Here is a 17,450-nt window from a genome sequence, read left to right on the forward strand (position 1 = left end):
GTGCGTCAACCACCACCATCACTCCTAACTGACCACGGAGGATCTTTTGAGTTCCTGGCTGTTGTCACAATGTGATATCAGCCTCTGCTGACATCACAAGGGGGTCTACATAATCCCCCTTTTCTTCCTTATCACATGGGTGCCCCATTCTGACAACAACAGAGAAGCCTGTGAGGCCAGGAAGAGAAAGGCGAGATCAGCTGGTCATGCGGGTGTGTCTGCCGTATCAGCAACAGTCAGAGGCTTTCATGGAGCTCTATATCCTGCTAGTAATGGAAACAACAGTGGTAACAATGCCACAATCATTCCTTTTTCCCTGTGCTGATATATGCATGGAAAAAGGGATGGCACCAGTGTCCTATCTGGATAGCAGATGAGACCAAAATGGATGTGATCCATTTGTCCAGACTGCTCCAAAGCCATGGCAAACTCTGGAGTTTCCAGCAATTTCTAGAGTATCTCCCAACTTTACCTAAAATGGGGCAAAGCCAGTTTAAACATAAAACCTCTGGGATACTCACTAGAAGTAGCTATGCATAATGAAGACAGACAGTCTGAGGGGTTTGAGCAATATAGATATGTTCCAAGATACCAACTGTGGAATTCTCCATTATGGTTTTCACAATTTGTGCAAAATATAGTTTTCAATTCTTATTTTGATGCAATGCTAGGGTACTTTTTCTTTGTGAATCTTAGCATTCAGGTAACACAGGCGTGTGCATGCGCACACATGCACAGAGCAAGTACAAAAAGCAGGCTTATTATGTTATCACAAACACAAACATACCATTTAACCCACTTTTCCTGAATAATGGGGCAAAGCAAGAGTTAATTGCATTTTCCAAATTGTTCATTTTTGCAGAAATGCACAAAATCACTCATGAAAATGCACAAATGTTATCTTAATCTAGAAAAAAGAAAGTATTTCACAATGACTGTTATCAAGGAAAAAATGAAGCTTTCCTGTTTAAAATGCAAAAATAAATCACGTCAGTATTTACTTCCCTTCTTGTACTGAAGCCCTTTGTTATACAAATACATACTTAGGGAGGATGTGTTACTTATGACTAGAACAAGCTCTACAAAATGTATTGAGTACCTTTTCATTATCTTACGTGGTCAGATCCTCTTGTTCCTCAAAGAAGCCCCAATGGCATTGACAAGGGAATCTCCTTTTGCTTTTAATTTCATTCTCTAAACCAATTAATAATTACAATGTATTATCTCTGCTTCACTGTCCACTATTTCTGGCTAGAGTTCTGAATTATCAGTGTTTTGGATACTGCCCAAGAATCAAGGATTGTTGGGTAATGTGGCATGTTCCCAATAGTGTCACTTTTCATAACTGAGCTGCTATGGTCCTATCCATGGCAACTTCATTCAGATATCTTGTCAGCCCATTTGGAATTGCTCCCAGAGAAGTTATCACCACTGGAATCATAATTTACTTTTTCCAAAAGGGCTGAATTTCAGTTTGCTGATACTGATACATAACGTTTTACTTTTTTTGCTTGCAATCCTGCTAACAGCATAGATTTATTTCCACATTAATTACACATATTATTGCTGCTAATATTACTATCACCACTACTGCTATTATTACTATTACGATTATTATTGACAAAAATACAGTAGAGCAACTTTAATTTTCAGATAATACACACAGCAAGGCTTGTCAAATAACTTCATAATCTGAATTTATTTTCAGACAATTGTAGTTGTAGCAAAACTAGAGTCTCCGAGTTTTTCAAATTATGGAGTAGTTTGGTGGGTTTTTTTCTCCATGATCTGGATTGGGCATGACTGACTAAAATGTATGGAAATTGCTCAGGAGCTCAGCAGTACATCATAACTGTGGATCTATGACTACCAACAAGTATGAAAAATCAGTAAATCAAATTTTGGTTTATGGGGTGCCTGACTATTGAAAATCTGTTTATTTCCTGTGTTTTGTTTTTGCTGATCATAAGAAAAGTATAACCTTAATTTTAGCTAAGATTTACTACAATCAATACTTCTGCTGATAAATGGGATAGCACATGTCATTTGAGCATGGTAACTACTATGTGAAATGTTCTATATTTTCCGCGTTTGAAATCAGGTGACTTTTCATTAATTTTCCAGTAAAGGAATATCATAAACACAAAAGGAATTAGTCAAGGGAACACATAACTAGTTACTACAAGGGAAAAAGCAAAGGAACTAATGCTCATATTGCTGATAGTTCTTTGACAACAAATAAACAGAGACATTTAAAATTAATGTGACATAAGCATGTGGAAACCAGTGATACACAGAAAGAAGCCTTCAAAGAGATGCAATTTCAAACTGATAGGAAGTACCATACATTATCTACAAAAAATAATACTTAGCACATGTGGCTACAACACATCTGATAAGAAGCATTTGCCCAAGATTGGATTTTGGTTGATAAGAATAATTTTAAAAAGCTGGGGGGGGGGGGGGGGAGGGATGTAAATCTTATATCTATACACGTAATAAAAGTGAAAATCTCTATGTGTGTATGTATGTGGCAAGAGTGTCAATTTACACAGATAGCCTCCCACCTCCACAAATTGCTTTAACCCACAGTGCTGAGGTGCCACCAAAGCTCTCCCTCTAAGGACATTGCAGGTTAAAATGACCCACATCCCATTGTTCCTTTCTCTTTCCCTTTGTGTGGAATTTGCATGACCCCACCCACTGCCTCTCCCTTAACGTTTTCCTTCCCTTTCCTATGGCACATAGCAACTGAACATACTAGAGAGAGGGGAGTTTGGGGAAAATTCACTATGATTTATAAGAGTTGTAGGGACTGGGGTGTATAGTTCACCTGCAATCTAAGACCACTCTGAACCCCACAAACAGTGGATCTGGAACTAACTTGGCACACAGACCCAACATGGCCAACTTTGCATATTGGCAGTGTTTGGAAATGATTGACCTTGACCCGTATTCAGAGAATACTGCACCCATCTGATGACGGACCTGTCAGCGTTTAGCATAAGTAGCCCACAGAATGACTCTAGCCCTTGTAACTCTAAGTGTGATAAAGTAACTCATAAAATAAAACACATGAGTCTTTTGCTTTAAGTAGAAAAGAAAATGAGGTTATATTCACAGCATAGAAAAACAAAACAGAATTGCTCTCACCAAAATGTAACAGAAAACAATATATTCGGTGAGCTGTCTTCATTCAACAGGAAACAATACACAGTCCTTCTTCCTTTGTTGTCAGTAGACTGACCTTGACTTGTATAAACAAAATTTATCTTCAGGATGCTACTTCGGCACCAACCAAAGGCATTTCAGCTCAGAACGAGCCCTCAAGCAAAGCATAGAACGCAATGCTCAAAGTACAAACACACAGTAGCTTATAGGGCTGGGCGGTTTCGTTTCGTTAATTTGTAATTCGTTAATAATTCATTAATTTTTTCAATTACAAAACGATAATGAACCATTCTGGAGCAATTATTAAAAAAACGAATTTTCAAAAACGTTTTGCAAATGCTTCGTATTTCGATATTGTATTCGTTTCGTTATTGCTTTGAGGTCGTTTCGTTATTATTTCCGCATGTCTGGGCCAGTTTTATGGTTTAATTAGTGAAAAAAAATTATAATATCACACCAACAGTCAACAACAGAGGGAGAGGGAAGCTTCAGAAGGTTTTGGAGGTTTTTTAGTGTATTTCGCGGTCGCGTCCGCCATTAACGAATCGATTCGTTATTGTTTCGGAAATCGATTCGTTAATTTTTTACCATTTACGAAATTTCGTAAATATTGAACTTTTTAAAAGGAAAATTTTGTAATTATTTTAAATATTGAAACAAAAAAAAACCCCAAATACAAATCTATTTTAGAAACAAATTTTTCTGTTGTTACCCAGGCCTAGTAGCTTACTATATACATGAGATAACAATACACTCAATTAACCCATCAATTAACTGTGCCAGCTGCAACACAAACAACCCTGATCATTTCCAAAACGTAGGAAAAGTATGTTGCAAACTCTTAGTAGCAACAGGACCTGGACCAAACTTGGCACACAGACCCAACATGGTCAACTGGGAATACTGACCCAACTGAGAATACTTGCAGAGTTTGGAGAGGATTGACCCAAGATGTTTGAGAATTGTAGTTCACCCACATCCTTATGCATTTTGTAATGGGATCATTCATTTAAAAAAGCAAAGACGGAGTTTTTTTTTTTAAAGAAATAGCATAACATATGACCAAACTGATATTACCTAACATCCAAAAACAAACAATTACCTTTTCAAATAACCCAGACATTGCTGGGTACCTAAGCTAGTATTAAATAAATTTCCCAGAGACTTTCTAGACACTATCGGTTTTATATAGTATAAGGGTTAGCCTAATTCCTTGCATATTGCCAGTAAAAGAAACAGTATCATTCCATTTCCAGGAAAGTGAGTGGAAGCAGAACCCAGCAGGGCAATCAAGCACACCTGTAACTGGAAGAGCAACAATGGCCAGGATCTATCACTTCCAGTTCCAGAAGAACCAACTTTGTCAAGAACAGAAACATATAAGCTTCCAGCTGCAAAGAAGCTATAAAAGGCATTCTTTTGTCGATGACATGTGTAAGGGAGAAGAATCACACCTTGCACCATCTGTAGCAGCCTTCCCAAATGCATTGCATGGAGTGATCATTATTAGTCTAGTCCAGTAGTTCCCAAACTTACTTGGCCTACCCCCTGAAATCAATTTTTCTAAATCTTCTTTCTTTTGTGCTTTCACTGCCCCCTTACAGTTATTCATCGCCCCCAAATGCACCTGTGGCCATTACTGCCCACCCCCCCCCCCCCCCGGATCACTGCAGCGCCCACCAGGGGGCAGAAACGTCCACTTTGGGAATCACTGGTCTAGTCAATAGAAAGGAGATGCACTGCTTTTGTGAAATGAGTTCATAATTCAAAGCAAATATCACCACAGTTAATCTCCCCAAATGAAGAAATAACTTTAAAAAACAAGTCAGAAGTCAGTTGCTGTTAAAACATCTGGTGAAGCATGCTCTCCGTTCTACTGTCATACTACATACTGCCATAGCAGTATGGCAGCAGATGATCAAAAGTAAGGAACAAGATGTGCATTAACTGCATGGGAGGCTGTGTTTGTTAAACACTTTATCTGCATAACTTAGACCAGTATTTCTACATTAATTACACAGCTGTTAGGAATTGTGGGAGATGAAGTCCAAAACATCTGGAGGAACAGAGTTTGAGAAACACTAACTTAGACAATCTCAGCCAAGCCCCCCCCCCCCCTTTGAAGGCTGTAGGAAGGATTGTCAGAAGAGGTTTGTAAATAGGCCAAAAGGCATGCCGTTTGGGGGTCTATTGTTAGTGGACCCCACATTCTGTTTATCAGGAAGTTACTCAAATTAGGAGGGGTTTTGCCATTTTCATTCAGCAAAGATTTGGCCCATTGGCTACAATGGGAAACTTAAAAACCCCAATCCTGGTTCATTTTAAGGCCTATCTGCATGAAACCTCCGTTTTAGATTTTATTTACAACTGCAAGCTTGCCAAGTTTCAAAACAATTCATAAATCTACTGATTTTTAAGAATTATTTTAAGTTTTAACCATAACATTTTTAAAAATAAGACGAATTGTGAGAGAGGATTCTGGGAATTTTAGTTGCCACTTGTGTCCATTCTCAGCCAATCAGAGCATGGACACAACAAGGCTTTTTATTGGCTGAGAAACAGAGGGAGAGACAAACTTCAACTCCCATCATGCTCCGATCTCAGAGACTTTTCAATGTCTACCCCATGCAAGTGTTGCTGGGAAGCCGTTCCCAGCAATGTCCTCTCTGGAGGAGAAGCCTAGTGAATTTTCCAAAAAGAAATAGACAGACTCTGCTTCTGCTGGGGAGGGAGAAAACAGACTGCAATAATCTCATTTTCTCCAGGAGCCTCACGGCAGATCCCTGCCTCTAGCATATTGCAGGCTGAACTCCTTTCTCTCCAGGAGCCAATAAAATCTGGCTCCTTTAATCCGTTTTGCTGGGCTTTGCAGCTCCCTCCTCCCTGTTCTGTTTTCAGAGATTGTATAAAATGGACTACCAAATATTACAAATCATTTTCGTTTGAACTGATTCAGGCTGATTTATAATCTCATTTTCTCCAGTGCCCATTGGGGTGCAGGGGAACATGTCACCACATGCCCTGAATCACCCAGCTTACCAGCATGCCAATACCAGTGAGGGGGAAGTGTCAACCACATGGCTTCCCCCCTCGCTTCTGGTGCAACACAGAAAGTCTCTCGTGTTTCCGCCATACCAACCACCAGTTCTGCTATTGTTTACCCATGGAGCCCTGCCAGAAGATCCTCTGCATCATGGGATGGGAGCTGGCAGACTCCATGGGTAAACTATGGCTGAACCGGCATAAGTAAGATATATCTGATGAGGTTGAAAAAGACTCTCCAAATTCTCAAGCAAGAGTCTTGCCAGTTCTACCTGAGAATGATGAGGGCAAATAATGATGGGGGCAAATAACGGGCTTCAATTATCAATAGGTTATTTGCTCATATTTCAGCAGAAATGTCTAAAGTAGTTGTTTAATCCCCAAATAAGTTTAATGCCTAACAAAATGTGTTTGAAATCTATACTAAAAACCAGTGGGGTTCACCACCCCACTGAAACTGAAGCCACCAGTTGCAACTGGTAGAGATGCTAATGACTAAGCTAGAAACCTGATACTTGCAAACTATGAAGTCTGATGTGGAGGCTGGCAGTCTCCTGCATGAGAGATGTACTGGTATTATAGAAATCACTTGAATGATATGGAAATCCAAACAGCCTTCAACTTTTTTACATGTTCTGGAAACCTCCCTGTATAATATTTCTATTACTGCCCATGGCATGTTTTGAAGACACTGGGATGTCACAAAAAATTCTCCCTTCCAACTTTGGAATATGGTGAGTTGTAGGCAAAAGGAAAAGTCAAAATGGAAATAGTTTTCTCTATTCTTATTTTGCTGTGCTTTGCATTGAAGCAAGAACCACAGAAGGGGTACTACATTACTGCACCACTTTTCCAGCTGATTTATCAGCTTGGGAAAATCACTTTTTAATGACAACTTCCAGAATCTTTTAGCCAGCATGAGAACTACAAGTGACTTTCTCAAATTCAAGTAAATATGTAGCTTGGTCCACTTAAAAACAGAATACCTGTCTATCAAGTAGAGTTCTCCTTGATGCTTTCATGTTTTTAACCCAGCAAATCCGTCTTGTGCTGGACTTGGTCTAAACTCTAGCCAAGGTTGGTTCAGTGCCTTTCATTCACATGTACTCATACAAACATAGAACATCTTGACTTTACTGGCTGCTTGTAATAGATGTCAGTTGTTCACTGGAAACATTATGCTGAGAAGTGCCCAGTGTCGAACATAATGAACATTCCATTCCTTGATTGCTCTAATTTGTTCCTATCTGAAAAAATGACACATTTAAATGTACATAACATGTCTTGATGGGGTAAAGGTTAAGCAACATAACATCGCCATCTGGAAGAGCATGGTATTCTTTTAAACTGTTTTTTTTTTCAAGGCTGATTCAAATTCTTTAGATTTGTCTTGTTTACTTTAAACAAACTTCATTTCTTCCTTACAGATGGATACGATCTGTCAAAGACTTTAGTCTTTTTATCCAATACCAAAAATTGTTTAAACTACCATCTGTTCTTTCTAGAAGGGCACAATAAGACCAGAAACTATTTACCATTACATAAATTACAGAATTTTATTTGAATAACCCATTAAAATGAGGAAAGACATGGCTTAAATCGGATGACAAGCATTTTGCTAGGATATTCTATATGAGGAACAATCAGGGATGGTCTTTTCTTGGAGAACTAGAAAATCAGGAGACAATTTCATTTATTATAATGTCCAAGTTAAGTAGTTCAGTGTCCTGCCAACCCTAAGACTGTTTTGCAGTGAATCTGTCTAGTGCAGTTGTTCCCAACCTTTGGTTTTCTGGTTCTTTTAGACTTCAGCTCCCAGGAGTTGTGGGAGCTGAAATCCAAAACACCTGGAGGACCAAAGGTTGGGTCAGTGGATATAGATATGTTCTTGAAAGAGATCTTCAATTAAATATTACAGTCCAAGACCTGACTGCCTATTTCAAATTAACATGTAGACATTCAACTTTGGATTTCAAGGCCACATGATCTTATTTTCAGTGCCCATTCCTCCCCCCCCCTTTTAGATGTTCTCCTTTTTGGACGTCTCTTTTTTCTTCGTTTCTATGGATCTTTCAATCAATCACTTGTAAAAAAAATGCTTCCTTTGACAGGCTACCTTCTTGAACCAGCTGCTTTCTTCTATCCTGGGTCTGTCATTCTTTCTCCAGGTCCTGCTAAAATCTGAGGAGATGTTCCTGCCTTCCAAAAGTTCACCAACAATGTAGAACTAATTCAACTTTGTGCCCCTTTAACTGCCACAGATCAATTCTGGGAAATTATGGGAGTTGCAATTTTATAAGATCTATAGCAGTGTTTTTCAACTTGTGGGTCCCCAGGTGCTTTGCCCTACAGCTCCCAGAATTCCTAGCCAGTTTACCAGCTGTAAGGATTTCTGGGAGCTGAAAGTCAAAACATATGGGGCTCTATAGGTTGCGAACCACTGATCTCTGCCAAAGTGTGCTGGTGCCTCATCAAAGTAGAAATTTCAGGATTCTATAACATTGATAGGGAGCTCTGGCATGGGCTGGTCCATGAAGTCACGAAGAGTCGGAAACGACTGAACGAATGAACAACAACAACATAACATCGACGCATGGCAGCTAAACTACTGTCAAACTATATTAATGCTGTAGTGTAGATGCAACTCTAGTACACCCTTAAGTACTTTAGAAGCTCAAGAAATTTCTGTGAGATGCTTTACCACTACTATAAAATCTTCCAATACACTTCAATATAGATGATAAATTACTATCTATTATTGCAAAATATTTAACCCCTAGGTTGTGAAAATTGCTGCTGGTTCAAGTTTAAAAGCAAAAAAAGATCCTCAAATGTATTTGGATTGTATCCTACAGACTTAATGACTCACCTACAATAGGGCTGGTTAAGCCATTCTTCGATAGTCAAAAATACATTTTGAGGGGTTTCTGTATACAGTCGACCCTTGTTGTCCACTGGAGTTTGATCCACTGGACTGCTCATGGATACCAAAATCCATGGATGCTCAAAACTCCATTATATATGGTGTCCTTTATTTCAAATGGCAGAATCAAGGTTTCGTTTTTTTTAAGGGGAGGTGAATACTTTCAAGCCACAGATAGTTGAATCTATGGATAAAGAATTAATGTAATTAGGAAATACAATACTGAGATCCTGCACTGACCAGGGGCCTGGATGTAATGGTTCATGTGGCCTCTTCTAACTCTATGATTCTTAGGATCTCATCATGTTACCAAATGTCAGTGTCCTAAGACACTGGGTGGATGGAGTCTGCTGGAGCCCATCAAATGATGCAGGAAGTAGTAAATGATCCTGGCAGCATCTTAGGATGCTGGCCAGAAAACCTGGGAAGTTTCCCATGTTCTCACTGAGTACAACACGGAAAGCACGGGGGGAAGCCAGGCGGTGACACTCTCCCCTCCTCTGTGGGATGGGCAAGAGGGTGATACAGGGCACGGGGCAATGAGTTACCCCACTGCCCACCAGATTCACCATGCTACCTCATCGTAGGACCTCATCACTACTGAAGTCCAAAGAGCAGGGGATAGCAGTGCTTGGCGAATGGCACTGCTATCCCCTGCTCTTTGCATCTCAGTGTGATGAGGTCCTATGACTCTATCAGTCTAGAAAAGAATGTATCCATCAAAATGCCATTTCAAAATAACACAGGCACAAGCGCTAGTTTATTCATTGTTAAGAACAACTGTTATTCAGAGTCAACATGCAGTTCTTGTTAGTGGTGTTAATGGGAGTCGTGTGAGCTACATTCCATCACATGCCACAGAGCAAATGTAATCATTATTAAGAGAAGACTGGAGATTAAAGCAAGCTTTGCCTTCCGGTATATGTGCGTCTGTGATAAGGCAACTAGCTATAACCATTTTAACTGCTAATTTTAATTGATTAGAAAAAGTCAACTGAAATCATTTGTCATATGCCCTACAAGAAGTAAATGAAGAAACTGCAGTTACTCTTTGCAACGTATAAGATTTTCTAAACTTCACAGCACTCACTGTAAAGGAAATTCTGTGAAGAAAATATGGCTATTCTCAGGCATTTTCCATCACACCAGACAATGGAATGAGAAAAGAAAGAGAGGAAAGTTTTGGAGAAGCAGACTTTGTCAGCATTTAAATTATTCTCTGATATTTTGCAACACATACAATCAGCTTTTGCAAGGGCTTAACTCTGTACAGTCTCAGATGGCTCACATTCAATATGTCACATTGAATCATGTCACCTTCTTGACTCCCACCAAAAAAATAAACTTTTGCTAAATATGTGAGGTTTTTTTTTAAAAAAGAGAAAGTTCCTTATTTCACAGGTCAAAGACCAAAAGCAACTAATTGCTTCTCATTTACAAAGGAGGTATAAAACATTTCATTAAGATACAAGCAATAATGCAAAAAACAAAAAACCCTTTTCTTTTTCATTAGAGGTAGCCTGCAGGAAGACAGATTGCAAAGAAATTCTGTGCAATGCAGCAATATACCTCTTGTATTTTCTAGCTAAAAGAGTATCCAATAAATCCTTGTGAGATCTATTAAACATTTTCAAAGTTTTTCAGATAGAAGATATTAAGTAATGACTTAAATTCTAGATAGTTAACTCTTACAAACAAAGTCAAACAGTAGCAGTTCAAGATAGAAACTTTAGAAACAGTAGAGCTCAAAAGGAAGCAAAATTAAATCTAAGCAACATCTTTTAAAGATTATGTATGTAAATAATAAAATGTCCACTAGAAATATTCAGCCAAGCATTGAAGTTAACACAGATTTACAGACCTGTGAATGTAGTTACTGTTTCTTATAAGCTTTTGTCTCCAGTCTTATCACTAGTGCTCTGTTTCCAAAGGCTGCTTACAACTCACAAGTTCCTTTTCTCAGCCCTATCCCAAGGAACAGCCCAGATTTTGTGGTGTAATCTGAGTAGTCAAGTACCATGTGCCTACGATTCCGTTAATTCACTTTTTACCTCCCTCTGGTGTACAAAGGGGAGGGACAGCTGAAAATGAAAAGACTGTTTTCTCTCAAGCCGGCTCAAAAAATTAACAGCAACACATTTATATGTGGCAATGTATTTATTTACTAGGTATTGAAATGCATTCTCTGCCTTGAAATGTCATAACATGGACAGTCAGAAAAGTCTGGCTCTAATCCTACATGCTTGCCAGCTACACATCTTTTTCTAACTTTTCTACATACTCTTGGGGAATCAAAGGGGAGGTGCAGATCAATCATACCCAAAGCAAGAATCTATTACATTGCAACTCAAAGGCGCCTATTTGAAGAATATCCTAAAAATATAATTGGCTGTTTCTTTTCTCTGCTATTGAATAATTTTTGAAACATTATAACTGGAATTTGCTCTGTTTGTGGTCATCTGAAGGATTTGTTGACTCCTCCATATTGGTCATAAAGATAAGATGAAAGATAAACTATGTGAAACATCCATATACCTTACAATATTTCACAGATGAAAACTAGGAGGATTTATTAATTTATCGTGTCAGGGGCAACCAGACATTTGTATTAAATTTTTAACAGAACAAACAAACAAACAGACAAAACACAAAGTTTGCAAGCTTGGTCGTTGATTAAATGTCCTTTGACCAGTATCTGGCCACTTGGAGTGCCTCTGGTGTTGCCGCAAGGAGGTCCTCCATTGTGCATGTAGCAGGGCTCAGGTTGCAATGCAGCAGGTGGTCTATGGTTTGCTCTTCTCCACACTCGCATGTCGTGGATTCCACTTTGTAGCCCTATTTCTTAAGATTGGTTGTGCATCTTGTGGTGCCAGAGTGCAGTCTGTCCAGCGCCTTCCAAGTCACCCAGCTTTCTGTGTGCCCAGGGGAGAGTCATTTGGTATCAGCCATTGATTGAGGTTCTGAGTTTGAGCCTGCCACTTTTGGCCTTTCACTTGCTGGGGTGTTCCAGCGAGTGTCTCTGTAGATCTAAGAAAACTATTTCTTGATTAAAGTTGTTGACATGCTGGCTGATATCCAAATGGGGGATGAGCTGGAGATGTCACTACTCGGTCCCTTCTATCAGTGGCTGGTCATTTTTGTAAATGTTGAACATTGATGGAGCAAGCATGCTCCCCTGAGGCAGGCCGTTCTTCTGCTTCTCTGGCCCTGGAACTCAACAAAGAAGCTCCTGTTTTGTAGCAGGTTTCCTATGAGGTGGGTGAGATGGTAATCCTTTATGATATTACACATTTTTCTCAGGAGGAGGCGGTGGTTACAGTATCATAAACCGCTGACAGGTCTATGAATACAGCTCCTGTGATCTGCTGCCTTTCAAAGCCATCTTCTATGTGCTGAGTCAGGTTCAGCTCTTGCGATGTGCAGCGTTTGCCTTTCCTGAAGCCAACTTGCTGTGGAATCAGACATGGGTCTATTTTTTCCATAATTCTATGCAAAATAAGTCTCTCCAGAACTTTCTAGAGGTGGCACAACAGGGAGATTCATCTATAACTTTTTGGACCATTATGGTCTTTATCTGGCTTCAAGATGGCGATGACTCTTGCTTTCCTCCAGATTTTGGAGATCTGACAGGATTCAGAGCAGTTGTTCATCAGCTCCAGCAGCCAGCACCTTGCTTTTGGGCCAAAGTTTTTGATTTGTTCCATCCGTAGATCATCCAGGCCAGCTGCTTTGCCATTTTTACATTTATTGAGAGCCATGTCCAATTCAGTAGATGTAAAGGGTTCATGGAGGTTGTTGTTCTCAATCTCTGATTGTCTGGCTATTGGTTTCTTTCCTACTTTGGTGGCAAGGTTGGGTTTCCCATTCTTCAAGAGTTGGTGTGCTATCTGATCTGCCTTTATGTTGGCATGGGTATTAGTTTGTGAGGGGTCATTGCTCAACTGTCTTAGCAGCCTCCACGCCTTCTGGCTGCTCCTTCCCATGTCAACCTCTGTGATCAGCTGTATCCACTGTTCTTTCTTGGCTTCAGAGATGGAGGACACAATGCTCTGCGCTGCCTGAAGAGTTTGCTCACTAAATGGGTCTTCATTGTGGAGCCTGTAATAGTTTTCCAGAGGATGTATTGGGCAAACAACTTCTGAGTGTGCTCAAAAAATGATAATGAAGAAGGAACTAGCTACTATAGGAGAGGCTGCAGCAGTTTGCTTTTCCTAGAGCTACAGAGAAGGGGAAGATTGCACTTCCTTTTATCCCTGGAGAATTGAGTGGTATCTCCTTTAATTTAGCATCCTTCTACACAGCCACATAACCCAGAATATCTGCTTTTGACTGGAATATCTGAGTTCACAGTGCCATATATCCCAATTCAAAGCAGATAATGTGGGATTTTATTCAGCTGTGTGGAAGGGGCCTCAGTTGGCTGCAACTGAGGTAAGATGAGAATAAAGGAGGAAAGTGGGAGAAGGACAAAGATGCAGGGACATTTTAAAAGCAGCTGACAAAGTAAGACAACAGAGATTTAAACAGGACTGTCCCTGCCAAATCAGGGCAATTGGATGGTAAACACCAGATACTCAATAATATCAGAATTCCTTGCAAGCAGCTATCATCTGGACAAGTTAACATACCCATGTAAGCAATACAATGGCTGGATTTTGAGTCAGACCAGAATTTTATGCAATTTCTCTTTAAGTCAGTTAAGATAGACATAGCAATCTTGATTAGATTGCAGGGCAGCTGCATACATTTTCTTAGCTCGTTGAAATTAAAGTAAACATAAACTTTGTAAGAGCCAAGCTCAAAGGTACCTAAAGAAACATCTGCTCTCAAATCAAACTAAAGGGTCATCAAGATAAGCTTCAGATCACCAGAAATTCTTCTTTGGATGTCCTTACAGTCAGGATGAGGATGGGGGTGATGAACAGGAACATGGCTTTCTCAGTGGTGATCTTCCCACTCAGCTGTTAGGATTTCTGGGAACTGAAGGCCAAAACATCTGGGGACCCACAGGTTGAGAACCACTACCTTAGTTGGTCAGCTAATCCCTATAAGCCCTGGGTATCTAAAACTTACTCTGAACTGGCAAACTCAGGACAATCATGCCTTTATTGATTGAACCAATCTACCTGTAATGCAGCAGGATCAGCAGAAATAATTCCTTGCTTTGCTGTATAAAATGGCACATATTACTGAACTTTTTGGTAGCACTTTTTACTGTGCATCCACTTATCTTTAACACATGACACTGTAGCCATGGTCATAATTATCACTCTCATCCACAGGGAAATGAGTTCCTTTCAGTTAAGAATGAATGCCATTTCTGTCATGTTTATGCATGTTGGACCAGGAGAGGTTATTGGGGCCCCTCCTACACTGCCATATAATTCAATTTATCAAAACAGATAATCTACATTATCTGATTTGAACTGGATTATATGAGTCTACACTGCTATGTAATCCAGTTCAAAGCAGATAATCTGGATTTTATATGGCAGTGTAGAAGGGGCCTTAATTAAGTCTACTTCATTAGTTAACTGATATAGAATATCATGTTGCTCTGTGATTTTCAAATTTCAGTTGTCCAGATGTTTTGACTATAATTCCCAAAAGTCTCTGGTGCCTTGCCCAAAGATCTGGGATTCTGGGAGATGAAGTCCAAAACATCTTGTAAACACTGATGTATACCACGCAACCCTACAGAAAGAAAGATTCTGCAGCACCTTCTATTCCTCCCTGTCAAATCTGGATGCAGATGCATGGTAAATATGATACTTTTTTGGCTTTTGTTCTAGACAGCATATTCTGAAGAAGAATTTCATGAGGTTCAGTTCCATGAATTTGCTTTCATGTCATGAGGTATGTCAGTTTCACAATTTTGAGTTCAATTTTATTGTCTTATTGGATGAAATCAAGTATAAAAGTTAAGTAAAACTGAAGCTGTTGAAAACCTCCATGGCCTTGCCAAAAACCCTTAAAGAGGGAAAAAACCTGAAGAGAAAAGTTACATGACAAACAGCTGTAAGAAAAGATTAAAGAGAATCAAGAGCAGGAAATCTCAGAAAAAGAAGAACCAGATATAAAGCTAAATGAAACAGGAAACCTGAAACAACTGGTTACAATTAATGTGCAAGCTGGAATCTTAAGGAGTAAGTTTCTTAAAAAAACTTACTCATAGATTGCATGCTTTAGAAAAACACGGCATTTCCTCTATGTATAGTAGTTAGAATATTGGACTCAGTGGTGGACTGGCCATGGTGGCAGCTTGCTCAATGGCAAGTAGGACCCTTAAACAATATTATATTTACATTTAGCATCTACTATATACTGCCAGCAATATGTACAATATATTTACACTATAATTACTTTTAAAATGCATGTATTTTGCAATAATTTTAACTGTACTTTTTCTATTTATGTATTTTTTAAATAAAATCATTTATTTCTTATAAAAATTGCATGATCGCCTTATAGTTGTGGTTGTGCCCCTTTGTTTCCTGGCAACCAATATTTTTAGACCCAGTCCACCACTGATTGGATTAGCACTATGGCGATCTAAGTTCAAATCCTCTCTCAACTCTAGTACACTTGACAACATACATCACAAAACTGCTCACTGTTTTGAGCTCCTGGAAATAAAGTGGGATATAATTAATTAATTAATTAATTAATAATCACCTTCCAACAAAAATATATTAGGTGTAGAAACCTGGAGAGAAAGATTCTTCATTCCTTTACATTGAGAGTGATTATCTTTCCCTATACTTTACATGTATATTTTCCACAATCCTATAGTCCAGTGGTTCTCAATCTTTCTAATGCCATGACCCCTTAATAGAGTTCCTCATGTTGTGTTGACCCCCAACCATAAAATTATTTTCATTGCTACTTCATAACTGTAATTTTGCTACTGTTGTGATTCATAATGTAAATATCTGATATGCAGGATGTATTTTCATTGGGCACAAATATCCAATATGCCCGAATTTGAGTACCGGTGGTGTTGGGGGGGGGGGGGGGGATTGATTTTGTCATTTGGGAGTTGTCATTGCTGGGATTTATACTTCACCTACAATCAAAGAGCATTCTGAACTCCAACAACAATGGAACTGAATGAAACTTGGCATACAGAACTCCTATGACCAACAGAAAAGACTGGAAGGGTTTGGTGGGCACTGATCTTGAGTTTTGGAGTTGTGGTTCATCTACATCCAGAGAGCACTGTGGACTGAAACAATGATAGAATTGGACCAAATTTGACACAAATACTCAATATGCCCAAATGTGAACAGTGGTGAAGTTTGGGGAAAATAGACCTTAATATTTGAGACTTGTAGTTGCTGGGATTTATAGTTCACCTACAATCGGAGAGCATTCTGAACCTCACCAATGATAGAATTGGATCAAACTTCCCACACAGAACCCCCATGTCTTGAAAGGACTTGCTGGCACGAGCCTCCCTCTAACCTCGCATGCTCTCCCTCATCTGCACATGCACACCATGCTGCCATGCGCTGAGCACACCTGCTCTCCCCTCCCCGCTTGGAGTCTTAGAAACAGTCCTCTCCTTGGATGAGAGGCCACTCAATCACAGTGGAGGAGGGCTTTTGATGGGAGGGTTCAGGTCTGTTTCCAAAAAGGAAGAGGACAGATGGAGAGATCTTCAGCCTTCTCTGCCAAAGGAGATCTTAAGACCATCAGAAATACAGGTTTTCTTATGGTCTTTGGTGACCCATCTGAAACCCCTAGAACCTCCCCCCCCCCCAGGGGTCCTGATCCCCAGATTAAGAAATACTGATATAGTCCTATCCATATCTGCATCTATTAAAATATTTCAACTGACTGAAGGTAATCCATTACATGTTGCGTGGAAACCACTTAGGAATCCTATTATACCAAGAGTCTCTATATTGGGATAAAGATGGGGAAAAATAAAGTGGATAAAACATGTAACCATGCTGATGCAGTATGGTATACTATTTTGTTATTGTTGTTACATGTCTTCAAGTTGAATCCAACACCTATAGACCCTTTCATGAATCCATCTTGACAAGAAAACTGCATGAACCATTGCCTTCCTCCAAGGCTGAATCTAATTCACCTAACAGACTTCCTTTTCTGGATGGGGATTTGAAGCTGGATTTCCCAAGGTCCAACACTCAGGCTACTACATCATATTTCATCATAAAAACCATACCCTCTAAGATTTCACAGATGGAAACCAGAATTATGTAATCAAGATCCTCAGAGTATGGACAAGATAAAAAAAATATTATTAGTGAAACAGAAGCCAGGAAAGACTGAAGAAATTTGCTTT

The 17,450-nt window shown here is 39.4% G+C and overlaps 1 protein-coding gene across 3 annotated transcripts in view; it reads right to left on the bottom strand.

Annotated features, from left to right (window-relative positions):
* The window catches only part of FBLN2 (fibulin 2), a 183,339-nt gene that overhangs the window by 145,294 nt on the left and 20,595 nt on the right, over nucleotides 1–17,450 (bottom strand). For 2 of the 3 annotated variants that reach the window (XM_060766003.2, XM_060766002.2), the window contains exon 1: nucleotides 10,998–11,134. The exons of the other annotated variant lie outside the window; for it this stretch is intronic. The gene's annotated coding sequence lies outside the window, so the exon portion shown is untranslated. Of the gene's footprint in view, nucleotides 1–10,997; nucleotides 11,135–17,450 lie in introns of those variants that run through there. 3 annotated transcript variants of the gene reach the window in all.

Source organism: Anolis sagrei, chromosome 2, assembly GCF_037176765.1.
Source record: "Anolis sagrei isolate rAnoSag1 chromosome 2, rAnoSag1.mat, whole genome shotgun sequence".
Lineage (NCBI taxonomy): Eukaryota > Metazoa > Chordata > Lepidosauria > Squamata > Dactyloidae > Anolis > Anolis sagrei.